The following is a 23,060-nucleotide window of genomic DNA, read 5'->3' as shown; positions in this document are numbered from 1 at the left end:
TTCTAAAAGAATGAAATTAATTCAATTATACTGTTAAAATTTTAGCTAAGAAGCCTTTTATCTAAATCAATAGAATGATTCTTTACTTTATCATTTATTCATTACACATTATATAATGTAAGTGCAAATTACATACTGTAAAGTGTACAACATCTCACTGTGCCAAACGTAAAGGAAAGAAAAGATTTATCCAAGCTTTGTGTGCATTATCTCACTCACAAAGTCCACAACCGTGGGCTTCTCGAGAACTCGTTTATTCCGACTTCAAAGACAAACAGATTAGATTAGGAAATATTGTATTACAGAATTTCCACGATTAAATTATACGTGTTTTCTTATATGTCAAAATTAAAACACTGATACACTACATAAAACATTTTCCTTATAGAATTTAATTAAAATTAATGTGTGTTCTTACTTACAATATTACAACTTTCATATCAATATGATTAAGATGTCAGATGGAGTAAAATAAATCTGAATGATCTCTCCTATTATCACGCCAAGAAATATATACATTACATATAAGTTTGGTCTCAATCTTATACATCAGCTTCGTTACAAATATTAATAAATTTCTACATTTAGCTCTAATTATTCACCTACTTTATAAGAACTGAAAAAAGCTTTTAGATTGCTGTATCACTAAAATAGAGTTGGAATTAATTTTTAAATATTACACTTATAACATGCATTTTCTTATACCGTTTGAGATGTATGTCAAGTATTTTCAAGTACGCATATATGTACCGTTGCTTTCATTAAAACTGTGGGTAAATTGTTGTCCTTTTCAGATTACAGTAGGATTAATGTTGATATTAAATATAAACTGGTTGTACGTAAAAATAAATTTTAACATTTATATTTGAATGAATCTAAATTACCCCAGTGCCAATACACATAATTATGGCCTCATTTAATTTTACAATACAATATTTATATCTAGTTTCTATGTAGGGCATCTCCCCAAAGGTTTTGATTTGTGTTTCTATGACCTGAACAGACCACTCAAGAACCAAAACTATCTAAGACAAAACGCTCAGCCCGATACTGGAAAAGTTATTTTTCATATATCAATCTATAATTAAGACTGTAAACCCAGTTAAAGTATATCATCATAATTAACATGGATACGAGTTCAAGTTTATCTTAGAACTAAAAACACATCACAAGTAAGAGGTAAGCGGATAACATTTTTTAGTGCTGGGACACTAAAACCTCCGTAAACCCTCGAGCTTCTTAGCGACTTTGATGTCTTAATCTTAAAAGTCTTATATTCCTGTTACCTCTAATGAACAAGAGGTTCTATAATGTCTTCTCTACTTATGTACCAATAACGTAATCACATTAGAAGTTAACGTAATATTTACGTTAACTTCTACCATCAAGAAATTCTAAATACGCAAAGAAGCTATGTAACAAAAATTTGGTTGATATCCAATTGAATTTTATATTATGACATAAAAATTAATCATTTATATGTAAAAGTATTACAATGTTTAAAATTTATTGTTGTTTACTCACTATGACAATCATAATTATATAAAAGTATCTTTAAAAACTTTATATATAACATATTCTTTCTTTTTTAATTATTTTTCATTTCTTTATTGTAAGACTTTCCATACATATTCGAATCTATAATAGGCAATAATAAATGTTTAGACAACATTTAAAAAACAAGAATAAATTTAATAAACATGAATATTAAGGAAAAGAATAGAGAGAAAAGGAGTTGAATAGCGGAATTACGTCACTCACCGAAGTCGCATTTATTTGTCACACGCACAGCACGGCATGGCTGATATATCTCATCCAGTGTATAGCGTCACGCAACTGTAGAGGGACTGGGATGAGAGATGTCAACCACACTATTAAGTTCTCACGCGAAACAGTTTTATTTTTGGACAGTTTCAGTAAAAAGGGATTCATTACCATTACTGCCAGAGGTCAAGAGCAACTGCATCAAATATTTAGCAGTCATTATGCAGCGAAAGAGGAAGCTACATGGATATGCTTTGACATTAAGGCAAAGCATTTTATTCATGTAAGGGACTCAAGGTAGAAGTCTATGATGTTTTTAAAGGAGTAACTTTCAGAGAACGAATACAAGTATAATATAGAAAAATGGGGATCATGTGATTACTGTAAAAAGACAGAAGACTCGCTGTGATATTCAGGAAGCCCCTGTAGAGGTTTAGAGGAGTAACAAACCCATTTCCGGAGTTTATGAGTGGGTTTTGAAGCTATAGTCCTTCTCCGACATTGTTGGGTCCAGTGATGATGTCAAAAAAACATTACTATGATAGGTGAGGACTTTGGATGCACTAGGGAAGCGTAAGAATATATCATACCACATGGGAATAAACGTTGTAAACAACTGGATACAAATACTACAAATTTAATGTTTAATTTTTCGTGTTTTAATTTTTCATCATTGAGAGAGAGGCATGAACTGGTCTTGTAACTGGCTCAAAAACCGTGCCTACTAAGAGAGCTACTAAGAGACGAACACACCATGATGGGGCAGCACATAGTGAGGGTAGGACCAGTCAGGATCAGGACATTCAACCTTGGACCTAGGGCAAGGTACACATACGTACATTAAGTTGAAGTGGAGGGTTTGAAGTCCGTATTTGTTTAAAGTTTGGCTTCAAGGGAGTGGAACGTACGCTGAGCAATAGCTTTATTGGTTCCAAGAGAAATATTGTAAATTTTTTCTTCTTTATTATGTAAAATACAATATGTGTTATCTTATGATAACCGTCATAATATGAAAAAAATCCCTAACCACTTGTATATATATATAAATTATTCTTTCCTCTTCAAAAACTTTTTATTTCCTCAGTGTAAAAAGCTTCATATATTTCAAATGTACGACGGATATTATGCCGTCATTAAAGGCCTGTAGAATGGAGGAATCGATGAAGTCAATACAAAACTATTCTTTTGCTTTTATCAACACGTAATAAAGATTTTGCAAACAAATGTGGAAAGAGGAGATGGATATTTAGAGTAATGTAGAACTGCATGTCTTTGAGAGCTTCAAAATGAGTTGGCCAAAACTCGCATTGACTTGATAGCCCCATGTGACACACTAGATAGGTAAAGTACCTGCTTTATTCATATGTAGGGTAGTGAGTTGTGTAGAGTTATACACGTCCACTCAGTAAGTTATACTCTATTAAGCGCTTAGGGGCCGAGATATTTAGAGATTTTACTAAATTAATAAAGCCCGCCTGATAAAGCTAACAAAAGATTTTGAAAACATTTATTCTCGTTCTGTTCAAGTCTATTGCCCATTTCATTAGACTCCTACTGTGTCACATGTCATATGAGTGCACTGCGTCGAATTGAAAATGTATATTCTATCATTTTATCATGCATAAAATGACCCTTAAGGCTATTGTAAAAATGCTTTCCGACATATTACATGCATAAAACCCCTTGAAGGTACATTTGCATTCATCAAATTCTATGTTTCGTATATAGAAGCATAATATAAAATATATAGGTTATTTAGTTCTTAAGAAAATTTTACTAAAGACTGATAAAAAGGTAATGAGACATACATGAAACTCATACAGCTCCTATAAAAATAGAGAAAAAAGTCTATCAGTCTCAGTAACTAATGACGCAAATTCAATGGATAGACTCAAACTATTTCTAGTTTTGCTTAGAAATGAACTTTCTTGCAAACTAAAATATATAGCTAAACTATTTGGCAAGATCTCCTGTGAATAGTTAAGGTCATGTACAGGCTTAATGAAATGCCTGTACTAGATATATTATTACATCTGATTAATCATATCTCACCATATTACATTAAAGACGGTTTCACTAAAAAGACTTCGCCGTTCTGTTTTGCAGATTGCGTGTGAAGCCGTGACAGTAGATAGTATAGCGGGTAATTGACGTAAGTTTTCCAGCTGTTTCACTTGAAAACAAGAGATATTAAAAAAAATTATAGTCACTCCCCTGGATATTTTTTATAAGCAATCTGGTAATTTAATACGTATCATATTTTAAGCATTTTGTAAAATGTATTCACAATAAAAAATTGTATATACTCTTTCGCTAAATGGATTAATTAAGATGTATGCGGGCAGAGGGATTTGAATATTTTTGGATATATAGCACTATTTTTAATAAAGGATTACATACAACTGAATATTCTACAAATTTACTTTTTATCGAAACTGTCACAAAAATCAGTAATTTTTTACTTTCCATATAAAAAGTTAGCACACGTATAATAGACATGTAATCTGCTGCCTAATTAAAAATAAATTATCTAATGGAGTGTAAAAACCTTTTTTTACAAACCTTCCATAATTTTTATGTTATATAGATGGCAAATCTTTTCAGTCAAGTTATTTAGCGAAAGTATTTAATCTCAAAATCTTTATATCTATAAAACGGTTAGGTAAGAAGTAACCTAAGAATAAAAATGTCTAAATTGTAAATATACACTAGATGTTAAAACGGTAACACAACATTCTGTAGCTGATTAGTATTCATGATCCCAAATAAAGCATGTTTAAAAACATAGGTCAAAAACTTTGTAGTGTAACAGCGCCTAATTCTTGTGTGTTTTATAAACAGATAATAATCTTTATAATATTTCACATTGAATATAAAAATTAAGAGGAACCTTTAAAAACTGACTGTTTGATTTTCTTTAATATTTCTATTCTTTATAGCTACATACTACGAAAATAATTTAAAATAACAATAGTAGCCCTAGTTACTTTCTATTATATAAATACAACCTTCCTAAAAACTAAAAGTCATAATCACTGTGTTTCAAATTTTAGTGTTTTATATTTGTCCCATCATGTACAAATTTATTTATACCTTAACTATTTTTATGCTGGTTTGATGAATATTACTAAGTGTAACTACATATCGGCTATAAGGTACTAAAAGGTATACTTGTATATACCCATAAGTGTAAAAATAATGTAGAGAAATGATTTTTAGTTTTTTTATAAAAATGGATCTTTTAGTTGTTAATGTGGTCCGAGCGTTGTTAATAAAATATCAAATATTTGTTTGAAATATATTTTGAAAATTTCATGTAAAAAAGTAACAGATTTCAGAGTCACGTATGAATTAATTATAGAACATGAACTTTAATTATTTTCCGTTCTTTAGTTTTAAATAATTTGTAGATGACATGTTATGTAGGAATTTAAATCAAATACGGATAAATTACATTTTTATATTAAACATATATATTATTATAGACTGACTGAGCTTTATCGAAACCTGTTGCTCAAAGTGCTGGAAAAGGGTCAAGTATGTTTGTCTGCGTATGTGCTCGATATCTCGAAAATGAACAAACCTGGGGATTTTGACTATTTATCGAACGGTATTTCTAAATAGGCAACGCAAAGTCGTGTTTTTTATGGGCATTTCATTAAGCCTGTACATGACCTTAACTATTCACAGGAGATCTTGTCAAATAGTTTAGCTATATATTTTAGTTTGCAAGAAAGTTCATTTCTAAGCAAACTAGAAATAGTTTGAGTCTATCCATTGAATTTGCGTCATTAGTTACTGAGACTGATAGACTTTTTTCTCTATTTTTATAGGAGCTGTATGAGTTTCATGTATGTCTCATTACCTTTTTATCAGTCTTTAGTAAAATTTTCTTAAGAACTAAATAACCTATATATTTTATATTATGCTTCTATATACGAAACATAGAATTTGATGAATGCAAATGTACCTTCAAGGGGTTTTATGCATGTAATATGTCGGAAAGCATTTTTACAATAGCCTTAAGGGTCATTTTATGCATGATAAAATGATAGAATATACATTTTCAATTCGACGCAGTGCACTCATATGACATGTGACACAGTAGGAGTCTAATGAAATGGGCAATAGACTTGAACAGAACGAGAATAAATGTTTTCAAAATCTTTTGTTAGCTTTATCAGGCGGGCTTTATTAATTTAGTAAAATCTCTAAATATCTCGGCCCCTAAGCGCTTAATAGAGTATAACTTACTGAGTGGACGTGTATAACTCTACACAACTCACTACCCTACATATGAATAAAGCACGTACTTTACCTATCTAGTGTGTCACATGGGGCTATCAAGTCAATGCGAGTTTTGGCCAACTCATTTTGAAGCTCTCAAAGACATGCAGTTCTACATTACTCTAAATATCCATCTCCTCTTTCCACATTTGTTGCAAAATCTTTATTACGTGTTGATAAAAGCAAAAGAATAGTTTTGTATTGACTTCATCGATTCCTCCATTCTACAGGCCTTTAATGACGGCATAATATCCGTCGTACATTTGAAATATATGAAGCTTTTTACACTGAGGAAATAAAAAGTTTTTGAAGAGGAAAGAATAATTTATATATATATACAAGTGGTTAGGGATTTTTTTTCATATTATGACGGTTATCATAAGATAACACATATTTATTTTACATAATAAAGAAGAAAAATTTACAATATTTCTCTTGGAACCAATAAAGCTATTGCTCAGCGTACGTTCCACTCCCTTGAAGCCAAACTTTAAACAAATACGGACTTCAAACCCTCCACTTCAACTTAATGTACGTATGTGTACCTTGCCCTAGGTCCAAGGTTGAATGTCCTGATCCTGACTGGTCCTACCCTCACTACGTGCTGCCCCATCATGGTGTGTTCGTCTCTTAGTAGCTCTCTTAGTAGGCACGGTTTTTGAGCCAGTTACAAGACCAGTTCATGCCTCTCTCTCTATGATGAAAAAATTAAAACACGAAAAATTAAACATTAAATTTGTAGTATTTGTATCCAGTTGTTTACAACGTTTATTCCCATGTGGTATGATATATTCTTACGCTTCCCTAGTGCATCCAAAGTCCTCACCTATCATAGTAATGTTTTTTTTGACATCATCACTGGACCCAACAATGTCGGAGAAGGACTATAGCTTCAAAACCCACTCATAAACTCCGGAAATGGGTTTGTTACTCCTCTAAACCTCTACAGGGGCTTCCTGAATATCACAGCGAGTCTTCTGTCTTTTTACAGTAATCACATGATCCCCATTTTTCTATATTATACTTGTATTCGTTCTCTGAAAGTTACTCCTTTAAAAACATCATAAACTTCTACCTTGAGTCCCTTACCATGAATAAAATGCTTTGCCTTAATGTCAAAGCATATCCATGTAGCTTCCTCTTTCGCTGCATAATGACTGCTAAATATTTGATGCAGTTGCTCTTGACCTCTGGCAGTAATGGTAATGAATCCCTTTTTACTGAAACTGTCCAAAAATAAAACTGTTTCGCGTGAGAACTTAATAGTGTGGTTGACATCTCTCATCCCAGTCCCTCTACAGTTGCGTGACGCTATACACTGGATGAGATATATCAGCCATGCCGTGCTGTGCGTGTGACAAATAAATACGACTTCGGTGAGTGACGTAATTCCGCTATTCAACTCCTTTTCTCTCTATTCTTTTCCTTAATATTCATGTTTATTAAATTTATTCTTGTTTTTTAAATGTTGTCTAAACATTTATTATTGCCTATTATAGATTCGAATATGTATGGAAAGTCTTACAATAAAGAAATGAAAAATAATTAAAAAAGAAAGAATATGTTATATATAAAGTTTTTAAAGATACTTTTATATAATTATGATTGTCATAGTGAGTAAACAACAATAAATTTTAAACATTGTAATACTTTTACATATAAATGATTTTTATGTAAATGAACTTTATTGAAACAATAGTCTCTGTTTACTAACTAAATTCGATTATAACATATAATTGGCTTTGCAATATAACTACGAATGCGACAGTATTACAAAAAATAACTGATATTGACTTATACAATCCTGTAATGCCAATAAAGAATTTTATATCTTCTGAACAATCTTGGGTCAATCAGATCGCATTTCCAAAAAGTAAATTATTTGCGATGGGAACAAATACCAGCAATCGCGGAACAAACACGAGAGACGAAGCTTCAAATACGTGATATTGGGTTACGTCTGATCACGAGACGAGCCCGCGGCTGTGTCTGTGTCTCGGTCTGTTTGTCACACATTCGTCTTTACAATGTGGGTCGAGAGGAAGCAGGTCTAGTTTAACATTCCATAGTTAGACGGAAGGACTCGGACTTATGAATAGTTGTGGTGTTTTCACCAAAATATCATGAAATTATAGTCAAGGAGCCAAAAACAAATTGGCATAGTTTAAGCTCAAAACCTGTGTTTGCTTGAAGTCAATAAAGAAACATTTCATAAGAAAGATTTGATCGTGATTCACGCTGGATTTCTGGGGGGTCTAAATGACTTATTATCAAGAGGTTTAATACCCCCCAACTTAATCTTGTGTCTTGACTTACGCAAATAAATGAATGCTTAAGATAATCCTATGTAACTTGATACTTATTGTGTACTAAACCATTTTGTCCTCCCGAAACTTATTGTAATAAGCCACTGATTTTTATTTTAAAACAATAAATAATACACATAAAATCTCTTTAAATGAATAAATTTCTATAGCATATCATATTATATGCTTGAAGGTTATTTTTGACGATGGAAGGATTGTGAAGGAAACAGGATTTTTTCCGGACATTTGCCATCGTTCAGTGAAACAAAAAATCAGTAACACTACGTTACGAGATCTGCAATCTGATCTCTTCTTTAGGTAAAGAACTAACCTAATACATAATTACAAATTAGGTTAAAATAAACAAATCTTACCAAAGCGTTGTGGCACACAACCACCATGTTGTTTGTCAACTTCACTAACTCTATAAACATGCAATTAATAAAAAAACTATACACAACACTAATCATTAAAACTGAACTACGGAATACAGGGCACAATACGTCTTCATTCGTCTACTAACCACCTACGACTGACCAGAGGGACTAGCCAATGGAAATCGTCACGGCTGGCTAAAACAAGATGACGGAAATAAAAAGGAAGGGGGACAGGAATGGGCCCTTTTGTTACTATTGGTTCATACGAGATGAACTTCTTAAAACCATATTGTGACTCCGCATTGGTTTATTACAAATATATGATCCGTTTGATACTTTTGGTTTTCTCTTTAGTTCATTTTTTAGAATTGGCAACCAAAGCGGCTTAATCTCGACTGATGGTTGACTGATTGGTTGGTCTGCCAATTTAATGTATGTTGCCTCAATTAATTTCCGTTTGAAGAAATGTGGTTCCCGATTTGTAAGATTGGGTAAGATTTGTTTATTTTAACCTAGTTTGTAATTACGTATTAGATTAGTTCTTTACTTGAAGAAGAGATCAGATTTCAGATCCCGAAACGTAGTGTTACTGATTTTTTGTTTCACTGAACGATGGCAAATGTCCGGAAAAATCCTGTTTCCTTTACATATTATATGCTTCAATTAAACATTCTTCGTGGTTTTAATTATTTTCCAATCATTAGTATTTTAGCGGGAACTGGAGAACGGACTATGATATTAATGGCAATGAAAATAGATTACCTTTCTGCAAATGCTATATATGTATATAAATAGATGACATAGTAAGAATACGTTATTTAAATGTTAGAGCACTACATTGATATGTGCTAAGAAATTTTAATGTCAAGTATGTGATCCAACTGGACAGAAATGTAGAGCAAGCTAAAATATAATCGTCTCTATATATGGAAGGCAAAACCCTTTACTCACTCATTCATCATTAATTATCATTACAACTTCAAAGTATATTTAAAACTTGAACACATGTATGCGTCATGACTGAAATAGAAAATATTAAACATTTGAATACAGATAAAACATCTAAAGCGGTTCAAATGTAGCTGCAGCCATTATAAGAACTAATTGTTATTCACATTCACGCTGTCCTATGAAAATTAAATTTTAAACACACATGTGGCTCATGTTTCCAGGATAAAAAGAAAAGTCTTTAAATGTCGAGTCATGTTCTTCTGATGATATCCAAAAAAGGCGATTAAAAAGTAGGTCAAAACGCATTCGTTACAACTTTTCGACACCTGATACACCTAGACACCTTACATAGTGAAATCTAGGTGAAGAGGTATTTTCACCAGGTGCACAATAGTTAGTAACTTAATAGTGGGAAAGTTTAGCTGTATAACGTTACAATGATATAAAATTCTTGTTATGAGTTTCACGAGTGAGCTTAAACAACACATTTCCACGTGGTACCAACTTACAAACTCTAACTTTCAACAGATGTTCTCTCTTGATGTCGGGGTTTAGAGTTATATAACTGGTTGCTCCAAGAAATTGAGTTTCGGGATTTAACATTCTTTGTTGCCTTAAAAATCTTTGTTAGAAGTTGAGCAATTAAACTTAAACCAAACGTTCTCACTCCTGCTCTAAACAGGTGCATAGTGTGAATTTTATTGTTTCGGAAATAAATAAATAAATATAGTTTACTGATACCTACTAAGTGTGTTTTATTAATTTTTATGTATTTTTAAACCAAATTTAAACTTTATTTTAAATGTTTATTATAAGCCTAGTATGGGTATGCGAATAACATGATCTCTCTGGTTCTACATTTACAATTAAATACTATAGAAGATGTTTGTAACTGCAGTATTTGTAATTTCACACTATATAAAAATTTATACATAAATTTTAATTAAAAATCAAAATAAAGATTATCATACAATACAGTAAATAATTACCAAGATTTTTTCAATGTATTGAAGAGCACAGTTAAATGATTTATTTTATAAACGTTTCTGCCAAACTGTTTAACTTATTATCATATTAATAACACTTTTTTACTCTTTTAGAAATATAATATGAATTATTCATGTATAAAAGCAATATTTACAGTAAAGTACATGTTATATCACCAACTTAATAAACAAATTTGCATATTTAATGAAACCATACAAGTTTTAGTAAACAAATTTATAAAGATTTTATAGTCATATTCAGATTTTAAGACAAATGTGTGTCAAACTTCGTCTGTATAGGAAAAACTTGGAAAAACAAAATATATTTCTTTTATTGGTTGCAACCATGAGGGGTTTACCTTAAGGAGAATGCCTTTATGTATCTGTTTCAAGCCACGTGCATTTAAAATTTCATTGCTGTAGGACATTGGAATTAAAAATCCCTGGTGTGGTTAAAAGTTTTTAATAAAATTTTGTTGTGTTCTTTGAGAACAGGAAACGTGCATTTTAAATCTCATCGTAACTGGCCTACGCGGAGTTTAAAAATAAAAATATAGATTTTAAAAGGGTTACAACTCCCTTTTAATCTTTTCGGTTAGCTGATCTTCAAAATTTACTCATTTTTCTATCAATGTTGTCGGGAATTTGTGTTCGAAATAACATCTTTGTTAGACATCAGGTAGTGAAATAAGAAATATGTGTTTCTTCAAGGGTTGTAAAAATATTAAAGCCCCTTTGGATGGTAATCTTCTCGAAAAATCCCTTCTTATTCTATTGACAGACATACTATAAAATGAAAAATATCGTATTATGACCTATTTAAATTAGAAAACAAAAAATTGTGTTCTTTTGTCCTGGTTGGATACTATGTCTACTTTTGTGAGCTGTTGTGCTTGTGAAAATGTTAACTTGCCTGTTAAGAGCAAAGCTTTTGTGTTTCAAATATTATCAACCTTGATCAACGCGGAGTAAACAATTTTATTGGTAACATTTTATGAGTTGTAACCATTATTACTTGATCTGTGTATTATTTATATTCATTAAATGTATTCTCTGTTGACAGCATAGCGTGTGTATGTCAAATTCGATTCTTTCTAGGACATTAAGAAGTTGAAAAAATATAGGTTTTCTAGGGGTTTCAACTAAATTTAAACCCCATATACATACGAGTAATGCTTTGGTTTATCAATTAAAGCCATGGTAATTGTGCTAAACTTACCTATCTGATATATCTGTAGATTGGAAAATTTGATATGAGTGATTGAGTGAGTGACATAGCGCTCTGCCTCTTATACCTGTATATACTCGTAGATGTTCTGAGCATATGCGCAATTTTACAGAAGGTTCAATGAAAAATATAACAATTTGTAGGTACACTAGTAATAATGGAAGTAATAAGCTCTGGCTGAGTGTCAGCCACAGAAGCGGCTAAAAGTTGAGACAAGATCAATTACTCAACTTTGGCCTCAGACGTGTCGCAGGTCACTCTACAAAATTTTAATGAAAAATATAAAAATATTTGTTCACTCTAGTCACAATGGAAGTAATCAGCTGTGTAGCCGGCTTGTGTGTGACAAGCCACAGAAGTAGTAGGGCCAATATCAATTACTCAACTTTGGCCTTAGGCTTATCCCAGGTCACTCTTCAAACTTTAAATGAACCTTCTTAAACTTTCTTTAAAACTGTGGCTGAAAGAAAATCATAATTCACTATGGCTTTCAGTTTAATAGAGTTTCAAGTTTAGTAACACTTAAGCGAATACTTTATTAGCTGACCGTTACATAAGTTACCTTCCATTTTGGTCAGAAGGGAACATCTGCGTGGTTGGAAAACGCTAATATGTTGTATTTTACGCAGCCCTGAACGCAAAACATTTACGAAGTTTTAACTAAATATAAAATCTAACATTTAGTGCCGCTGGAATTATCTTAGTTTTTTCTATGTTTATTTTTGCATATTTTCAAGCTTTTGGGTATAAAGCTGTTGTAAAATAACTATGATATACTATAAGCCGACTAATGATAATACTTATTTGCAAGTTTCTTCTATATAATTGAAGAATACGAGACAGATCATTAAAAAAATTGTCTTATAACCATAAAGTTTCAACGCAATGTTTTACTTAAAAAAAGTAAAGTTTTAACCAAATTTTAGTGTAAATGGTATTTTTAAGTTTTTTTTCTTTATTTCAAGTAAAATGCAATACAAATCTGTACGGATGCTATATATTATAACATTTTTAATGACAAAAAAAACATCGAACGTGACTTAACCAAACGTAAAATTTTACTTCGAGTTACAAAAATTTATAAAATTATTATTGTAGAAATCTAATGATTTGATTTTCACGAACTTCATATTAAATTGTAGGAAATAAACTGAAGCATTTATTTTCATGGATTTTTAGAAAACAAAATTACGAATTTTGTTCATATATAGATCTGTTGTTATACTGTAACGTATTTTCGTCCCTGATAAAGAACACTCGTATGCACCTTAGTGCCGAAACAACATTTGTTTCACGGATCAAACAGAAAGGAAAACAACATAAATCTCGAAGTTATCGATAGTTTGGAATCTGCTGAATACAGATATCTGGTTATATGGCCGAATTACTCTGTAATATTTAAAATATTATCGAAATAAAAAACGTTTAAATTAGCGATGTCCGGCATTTTGCGCATTGTTTGTACCGTTATAATTATTGACGCTGAGGCACTCAAAGGAATGGGACTCAGAATTAAAATGTTTAATCCTTGTAAAAATGAATAAAAAATACATCCTAATGCTGTTTGGAATCATGTACCTATTACTAAATTATGTTTTTTGCGAAAAACTTAAAAATGTACAAAGGTTGCACAGGAATATATTTTATAAGGAAAAGGAAAACAGGATTTTTCAAGTGTAGTGTTGTATTTTATATTTTACCTTGAACACTGCGTTGTCCAATTATAAGCGATTTGTCATATTTAACAAATACATACCGTTTCCAATCTTTTTAAGTCTATATATTGGTCACATTGTTGTTTTTTCTATGGGATATCGATGTCACGAGTATGTAATAAATTTTGAGTTTGTGACGCATGTTAGCTAAAACGGTTTTTATGTATAAAACATAATATGCGCTGTCTTTTAAATGATTATAATAATTATTAAAGCACTAAATCAATCATGTAAAACAATTTAAAAGTTTCGAAATTATAAGTTATTTTAATTACTACTATTTTAAATAGTTTTAATAGACAGCAGCAAGTTATTTTATTATCTTAGTTTAGTCTTTGATTCATAAGAAAGTATGCCAGTCAACATGCTGGATAATAAATGAAAATAGTACCTACTTTAATTTTAAGTAATATGTCAATTTGTAGCTAACGATTCTTTAATGACTGATGACAGTTTAGTAAACTACTTTTCATGGATATGATTGTGCTAAAATCATACTTAATGTTACATAAAAATCAGCGTCTCACTTTGTTACCAGTACTTAAGTTAAGTTACTATAGGTTTAATTTGTAATATGTAATTTGCACTTGTGGAACTCGTATAAGATACGTGTAACTTGGAGCTGAACTCAAACAATACCTGACAGAGAATGTACACGTGTGAGTTTGTCAGATCTGAGAACAGACAGGAGCAACTATGACTATCAACTTGGCTGTCTAACATCATACATGTAATTTGAAACTTACCTGTCTACTTCGCGGAACTGTGATAAAGGTAACTGGATTTGTAGAAAATGTTCTTATAGGATGAAATTTATTTATTTAGTTTAATATACCTTAAAAGACTTATTTAAAAAAAACTATTGAAATTGTGCTAAAAAAAATTTTAATTTCAGGACAAATTGAGGAATATCCTCATTATATTAGGTCTATACGTAGTAACAGAATACTCAGGATTAATAAGGCTAGGGGTAAAGTTCGCCTCATGTTAAATTTCCATGGGGATTCGGGCGAGATCTGTCTTTTCATATTGGAAGAACTGGACGACAGATCTGTCTTGCCTCTTGCAGTCAAATTTTATAGTGGAAGGCATGCCCCTCATGTTTAGGCTAAACACTTCAATATTAAAGGAGCACCAACAGTTATCCTGCGCAGTAAACTAGACCTATATAACAGCCCATTTTAACCCATTATCATTTTGTTTAAGGTTATTGATGTGCCACTTTTAAACGTCAATGTGGTGTCTAAAATATAAATCACAAATCAGTATTTACTGCACCCAGTATATATATATATATATATATATATATATATATATATATATATATATATATATATATATTATATATATATATATATATATATATATTATATATATATATATATATATATATATATTATATATATATATATATATATATATATATAATTAACAGGAAGTAGAGATTATAAACCAACCAGATGTGAATCCACGGAATGGAGTAAAGCAAACATTTAAAATTATTTACGATGTCGAGGGTATGTTTTATTATATTTACTAGTGTTTAACATCATTGGATTTTATTAGGCACTAGCTGTGGTCGTTTTAGTGTAAACAAAGGAAGGATGGTATTCAAACAAATTTGAATTTCTCAGCCTATTCATTGAAATAGGTTTGAATAAGGTAAATTAAGCGTGACAAATAGAATACATAAAACTAAATGGGAAGTATGTGTAAATATATTTAAGGAGTTAATTATCAAATTATTGCCCTAACCCTTCAGGTAATCCTTAACTCATTGCTGTCTTCAAAAACTTACCCGTCATTTAAAAAAAAGATCATTTACTTTAACCGTTGCTTTATGACTAATGCAATATATAATTATATGGAGGAGATCAGGTAACTTATTAAGCTTAACAAAGATATGAATTGTTTAATGAAGAAAAAAATTAAAAATATCATAGATATAAAGGTAGATAGCCTAACTATAACAACACAAAGTCCTTAAGAGAATGTGTTTTTTGGGTTTTGACATCAACGGACAATTTCCAGGAAATTAAATTTTTATTATGACGAGGGAAAATAATCTATCATACTCTTTCTCTAAGTAACATATACACTAATGAAAAAATTGAGTTTATTTAGTAAAGGAAGTGTAAAATTTACGTTATTATAGGTCGAGACTTTTACATTCTCCAAAGTCAATCACATTAAAAACACAAGTAATATCTATTTTATAACAGGCAAAGATTATACACATACATATTTCTTACTCTAATCTTAACCATAGTTTAATAGTAGTTGAACTTCGAGAATCAGAATGCACTGCTTGAAACAGTTGTATATGTAAATGTAAACTTTTTTATTTCAGAATGTGGCAATAAAGATTCAAGAATAGGATAAATTCTTGCCTTTCATTATATAAACTAAATCCTTTCCGTTAGGTTAAAACATTCTCGTTCAATTAAACAAAAAGTTAATTTTTTGGAGTTCCTACAAGGTAGAAATCGGTTCTAAATATATAAATATTACGGATGGAAATGTATAAATAATCACTGTTCATACTTAAGTGGTTTTACTGTCCGGGTTTTACAACGCAATGAATGTACTCAAGAATTCTGTAATTATATTGCGCATTACTCTAAATCCTGCTGTACGTGTTGTATCTAAGGAATGTGAGGTCGAGTACGTTGTTATGTGGCATTGAATGAACATTAATGGTTTAAACATTGAAGACCTACATTATTGCAATTTTATTCTGTTTTAAAATATTATATAACAGTACGGAAGTCATTTTATAAACATAAAAACTATGAATTCTTATTATATAATCAATTAATATTGTTAGTACTGTATATAAAATATCTTTACAAGTATATAAAATACTATATTGAAAAATAAATGAAATCATTTTATTGATATACAAGCAATTATCGTAACTTGACTACAGCTAAAGTGATTCATTTTCCTTACCTTCTATAAAATACCTTACCCTAATTTTGTCGACAAACTAATAAAATATTTAAATCAATAATAAAGACATATAGGGAAAGTTCATAAAACCTAAATAATAATTTTAATCATAAATTTTGCCGAAAAACGATATTTTTGTTTAAAAACAGTTTTTTTTCCATCTATGGGTAAACTTTCCTTACTTATATTATTGTTTAAATGTTACTCAAATAACGGATTCGTTTTCAAAATATTATTTAAGGTGCCACTTTTACAATATGCTGAATGCTTTCTCAAATACAAAATGTAACAATAGTATAAACTGCTAGTAAATTTGCTAGCAATTGCTAGTAGAAACAATAGTAGAATTGTTTTTAATAATGAATATGCATTCTTCCTTCAGCTATTTGTTATAATATTTTATTTTTTGACGCTGGATTCCGTTTAGTTTAAAATAATTAAAAACTAAAAAATAATATTTAATACTTCTTTTTCAGTAATGTTCTGCACTATGATCCTATTTTAAATTTCTATGATTAAACAACAGGTCATTTGCATTTTACCTCAAAGTATTTACGTTATTCTTGCAAACAATACGTATTGTAATACAAGATTATTAACAATGTTTCAATAGTTAAATTGTTAAATGTATCTTTAATGTCATTACCGTATAAATTAACTTCATGATTAAACGAACAGTGACTATACTGTAACATGTGCTATGTTTCGGAGTGACAGGTAATTCTGAATTGTCATTAAATTTAAATTGCCTCTCAAACGTTATAACAACTGCTTCCCTTTGAAACACAGCTACCAAATTGAAACTGACGAAGGAACTTTTTAATGGAAAAGTTGACATGAAACCCTAAACTAAGCAGTTTTTATCTTTGCACTGTTCATTTCGGCAAATGCTTATAAAGGGAGTACGAGTAATGTGAGTGTAACCATGCACAGTGGCTATCTCACTAACCATATAAAACACATAGTTAGTTCCTGTTATATGAAAAAACTAAGAAATAAATCTCAATAATTAGAAACTCAATAGTTAAAAAACATTTTGAGCGCCAACAACGGTAAAGTTAGTATGTACTTTTGGTTCTATTGACATTTATCTTACCTCATATGATCTATGTAATGTACTAAAATCTATTTTATACTAATAACTTTGGCTGTCCGGCCACAATAGCTGTAATTGACAGCTACACCAACACCAGCTGACCAACACATAGTGTTCCTGATTGACTGTCATAGATGACACATTTGCATAAGATTTGTGTCCACCAGTGCTAAACAGCGGGTAACTGTGAAAATATAACAAAGTAGACTAACTTTTACACTTACATTTAAAACCCGTTGTGAAACTTATCGTAGTTTTCTTGCGGCAGGCTTCTCAGAGCTGTGCATGTATATATATTTTCTTGATCGGATAAGAGACAAAATCAATGAAGGTACAAAGAAACTAAGACTGTAGTAAATCAAAATTTATATGAATATGCACTTTTTAACATAGAGTCTTAATTGTGAAAGAAAACGTACTCAAAAGTTTTGTCTGAAATATAATTCACCTGACCCACAAGTGCCCATAAATGTGCAAAAACTACGAAATTGCGTGCTAAGCCGCGGGTTACCTCCACTATTATAAAATGTTATTGTATAAATTACCTTATATATTTTTAAAGAAATTTATTGTTATTTCATAAAATATATTTTTAGTCCAAATATTTACTGTCCATATTCTTAACAAAGTTTGTTGATAATTCATAAAAGTAAGCAGTAAATATGCAAATTTAAATAATTAAATAAAATTCAATTAAGGTAGTTTGATAAAGGTTTCATATTGCATTGAAAATATAACGTTAGTAATCATTAACGTTGTAAAGTGCACCACCATTCACTATTAATAACAAATAAAAAGTAACTTTTTAGACTAATGAGAAAACTATTAAGCTAGTGTTTGAACTTTGAGCCACTAAAGTGAAGTTTACAAGTAAACTAGTTTGCATCTGGTCACCTAGTGAGACCCTGCTAACTTTGTGATGTTCAGCTCCTGCCATTATCTATAGAACTTTGTTGGAGATTTCCGGCGCGCTTCACATCATAAGCTAACGACAATATCATGTTGTAAACTTGTACAGGACTTTAGTTTACTGCCTATAGAAGATTGTATTTAACTTACTTTCAATTTACTTCACCAAACCTTTCAAAATAAATGAGATAATTGTTTAAATAAATAAAGTTATAACATTTATAAAAATAAGACTCTTGACTCTTTCTGCTTTTTAAAAACTTAATAAAATATATTAATAGGTATACAGAGAAAACTATTAAGTAAATAATCCTGACGAAACTCTATATTGGACATCTTAGTGAATATGTTACAATGATTTGCAATCAACTGGGCAGTTACCCCACTCTACTTTCTACTAAGCCGAACTAAAACTGTAACCAAAGTTCAAGTTAGATTTAATAAAAGTTGGAGAGACCTGCGACACGTCCGAATCTGAAGTTGAGTAATTGTGACGAAACTCTATATTGGACAAGTGAATATGTTACAATGATTTGCAATCAACTGGGCAGTTACCCCACTCTACTTTATACTAAGCCGAACTCAAACTGTAACGAAAGTTCAAGTTGGGTTTATTAAAAGTTGGAGAGACCTGCGACACGTCCGAACCTGAAGTTGAGTAATTGTGACGAAACTCTATATTGGACAAGTGAATATGTTACAATGATTTGCAATCAACTGGGCAGTTACCCCACTCTACTTTCTACTAAGCCGAACTAAAACTGTAACCAAAGTTCAAGTTAGATTTATTAAAAGTTGGAGAGACCTGCGACACGTCCGAACCTGAAGTTGAGTAATTGATCTTGGGCCAACTTTTGGACCTTGAGGCTTATCACATACAGCAGCAACGTATTAGTCATAGTAAGATTTTCACAAAATTACATTACTCACAAAAAATGTATTAAACCTTATATGGAGATTTTATATTACTTAGCTTGACTTTATATTACTTACTTTTATATTTATATTACTTTTATATTACTTACTTATATTTTACACTAGACTAAACTAAGAATTGGTTTAAAATTAATCTTCATTTATGCAATTATGATTATACAAGAAATCATTGTGTTCTGTTTTGTATATTATTATTATTTTACTTACAAATATCCGAAAAGTATTTTGCTGCTATGTAACCCGTAACTAACTAATGTATCTAAAATATAAAATATAAGTGTCCTTCGGTAATATGGTATATTACTTTTAAAATATGCAGATGAACATGACTTAGATCTAAGTATTTGCGGTTTAATACGCTTCATAAGCTAAGTTCCAAACCCAAACTTATTGGGGTACAACACGAGAGAGGAAGCTTCAAAGACGCGATATTTGGAATCACGTGACGAGCCCCGCCACTGTCTGTGTCTCGGTCTGTTTGTCACACATTCCTACTTCTGGTACGGTTTGACTGTTTACTATGCAAACCTTAATTTCATCTTATAGGATTAAATTATCGCATATAAATAAAAGATAGTGATTCAATGTATAAAGGAGACATTCCATAGCAGCGTTGATGGTAACAATTGTAATGAAGTGTGGTAAAAAGGTACTCTAATGACTGATTATTTAAAGATTCTTTGAACCAATTTAACACACAAGTAGGTGAAAAGAAATAGCAAGGAGTAATAAACTACTCTATTTTACGTGATATTTGTATTTGGTAGTTAGTAACTTAATATTTACTCTTTAAGTCTAGAGTTGAAACTGATTTATGGCCACGGAAGAGATCAAGGCTTTGAATGAATAACAGTGTCCGATACCCATAATACCATAGACAAGAAATGTTCAAAATTTTGAATATTTTTTCGATTGTTTTGTTCTCAGTTAGACAAAAATATTTGTTAATCGGTTTCATTTATTGACTTTACTACAGAAGAAGAAATAGTACTACATTTTCCGAAAGTTTCTTATAACTTTATACACAATAAATATATGTGGAATAGAGATTTTATCTTATTATATAATAATGTAATACGTTTTACTTATGGAACTATAACTCTTATTAATATGAAATATATAAAGAAGGGTATTCAGTAACTTATTTCAGTTATTCTACAGTTAATTGTGTTTATTTATAATTAAAGTCAATCATAACTTTGATTTACAAATTTTAAGTTAGCATAATACAAAGACGTTAAGGGATAGAAGCTATCGTGAATAACTATGCCGCTTAAAAAACTTTTTGCTAAAAGCCTCAGTTCTAACACCTGCACAAAAGGGCTGAAGGGTAGTATTGTACCGCATTCTATGAACCGTTGCCACCATAACCTGAGGTATTTACTGCCATCTAGTCAATCCCTATTCATGCAAAATCGGACCTTGTTTTACAGAAACATTTATAACTTAAATACTGATATTGAGGTGTGTATTTAATATATATATATATATATATATATATATATATATATATATATATATATATATATATATATAGATATATATATATATATATATATATATATATATATAAAAGTTATATATATATATATAAAAGTTCTCAATATATATTGAGAACTTTTATTTTACAAATAGGCTTATGAAAGCCATGTGATTGGCAGCCTTCGCTAATGCTTATCCACTACATCTCTTATTTAATTTTTGTTACTGAATGCTATGTTTTTAATTATGAGTTTATTGTTATTTTCGGTACTAGTTTTATAAGAAACGTGATTTGCAGTAAGAGACAGTTATATTAAAAAAAGATCAAAACAAACAGATATTTAATTTACTTGTTTATAAAACTTTCTTATGTGATAACTATATTATCCTAGAAACAACTACATTTTTTACCGCGGGTAAAATTTTGTTTCCAATGATATAGAAGCAAGTGAAACGATCTGGAGCTGTCATTATTATCAAGTTGAATAAACCGCAAAAGCTGACATTTCGTTCTGAAAATCAAACTTCTTGGCGAACTTTTAATGAACATCCTGCTACAACTTTCTATTAATTCATACATTAAAACTTTTAATGTAATGCTTGCGACCTACTTCGGTAGTGTTTAACTTGCAATGAAAAAGTTATGAGCTGTATTGTCAGTCATGAAACAATTCAACTGAACTCTTATAAGCAAAGTTTTAAGTGAATCCTCAGATTTTAAATAATAGGACTATTCATTCAGTAACCTATTCATGAATAAATTTATTATAATTATGGATGGTTTTATGTATTATTTCAGACACTTGATGCCTTAAAATAGTATATTTAGGTTTGTTGTATTTTACTAACGTTTAATATTATTTGATATGTTATCCATATGTTAATCTTTATTGGTACCTAAGGTCGACGTAACTAAATAGTAAATAAAATACGTGAAAATTATGACAATGGACGCTAATTAAGCAGCAATTTACTGAAGATTTTATTCACTTATTTAGTTATAGCTTATATTTTTTATACTACTATTAATGACAGTATCATTGTTGTTCGTGTAAAAGAGAATCTGGTAATAAAGTAGTGCACAGGTCATCAACGTGTAATTGTATATACCTTTATTCCTCAAGTTTACGTAAAATACTTTTGATTAGTTTAAATTGTTTCACAGAATTTTACATATACGAATTTTTATAGGGTAAATATTTATACCAATTAGTCATTGTACGTAATGTAATCCTTGATTAATAAAATATATATATCGATATTACATAACGACCGAGATAAGGTACAGTGTTTTAATAGCAAGCTAATAATTTTTAAGAAATCTTAACTGCACTTATTTGTTTTAATTTAAAAAAAATTTAAAAGTAGATCTAGGTTTAGTGGGTTATGCGGAGATGTGTTGCTGATTAGTAGATATTAAAATAATGCTTATTGGTAGATATTACAGAGGGAAGGCGACACACCTTCTACTCCTTCCCCAATAATTGATATTAGCAAATAAGTGGCTTTGCTATTTTTAGTTTTAGTAATATAAGTAGCATAATCTTTTTAGCCAGGGTGAAATATATAATAATAATATCTGGGGGAACAATGTTTTGACACATCTGTTGGAAAATATTTTGATAGTCATAACCATTTATTAGTAGTAATTAAATTTAACGAACAATAGGTATTATAAACTGAGGAATGCATGTACGTGTTAAATTCTATCGTTATGTAACCATTACAGTTTATATTTATTCCTTTTTTCCTTATTACTTAAATTTCTTAGAAATATTATGGCAGTTGTTTTTATATTTACTTATTTTTTTAAATTTTATCTAATAATACATATTTATCTAATAACAGATTTTAAGATTGGCCATTTAAATTCGAAAAAAAACTTAACTAATTTACATTATAGTACTAAAAAATACATGTTATAGGCTACATAGATTAATAACAAACCAATTTTATTCTTTTACTGTTTCAAGTATCTCTAAAAGTTTGAAGATGTCAACCATTCAAGTTCTTAATGGTTATACATCGCTTACTATGCGTTAAAGCACAAAAGATAAAAACGTGTTTTAGA

Source organism: Homalodisca vitripennis, chromosome 1, assembly GCF_021130785.1.
Source record: "Homalodisca vitripennis isolate AUS2020 chromosome 1, UT_GWSS_2.1, whole genome shotgun sequence".
NCBI classification, from domain to species: domain Eukaryota; kingdom Metazoa; phylum Arthropoda; class Insecta; order Hemiptera; family Cicadellidae; genus Homalodisca; species Homalodisca vitripennis.
The sequence above is the reverse complement of the archived record's forward strand: the minus strand, read 5'-3'. Positions refer to the sequence as shown.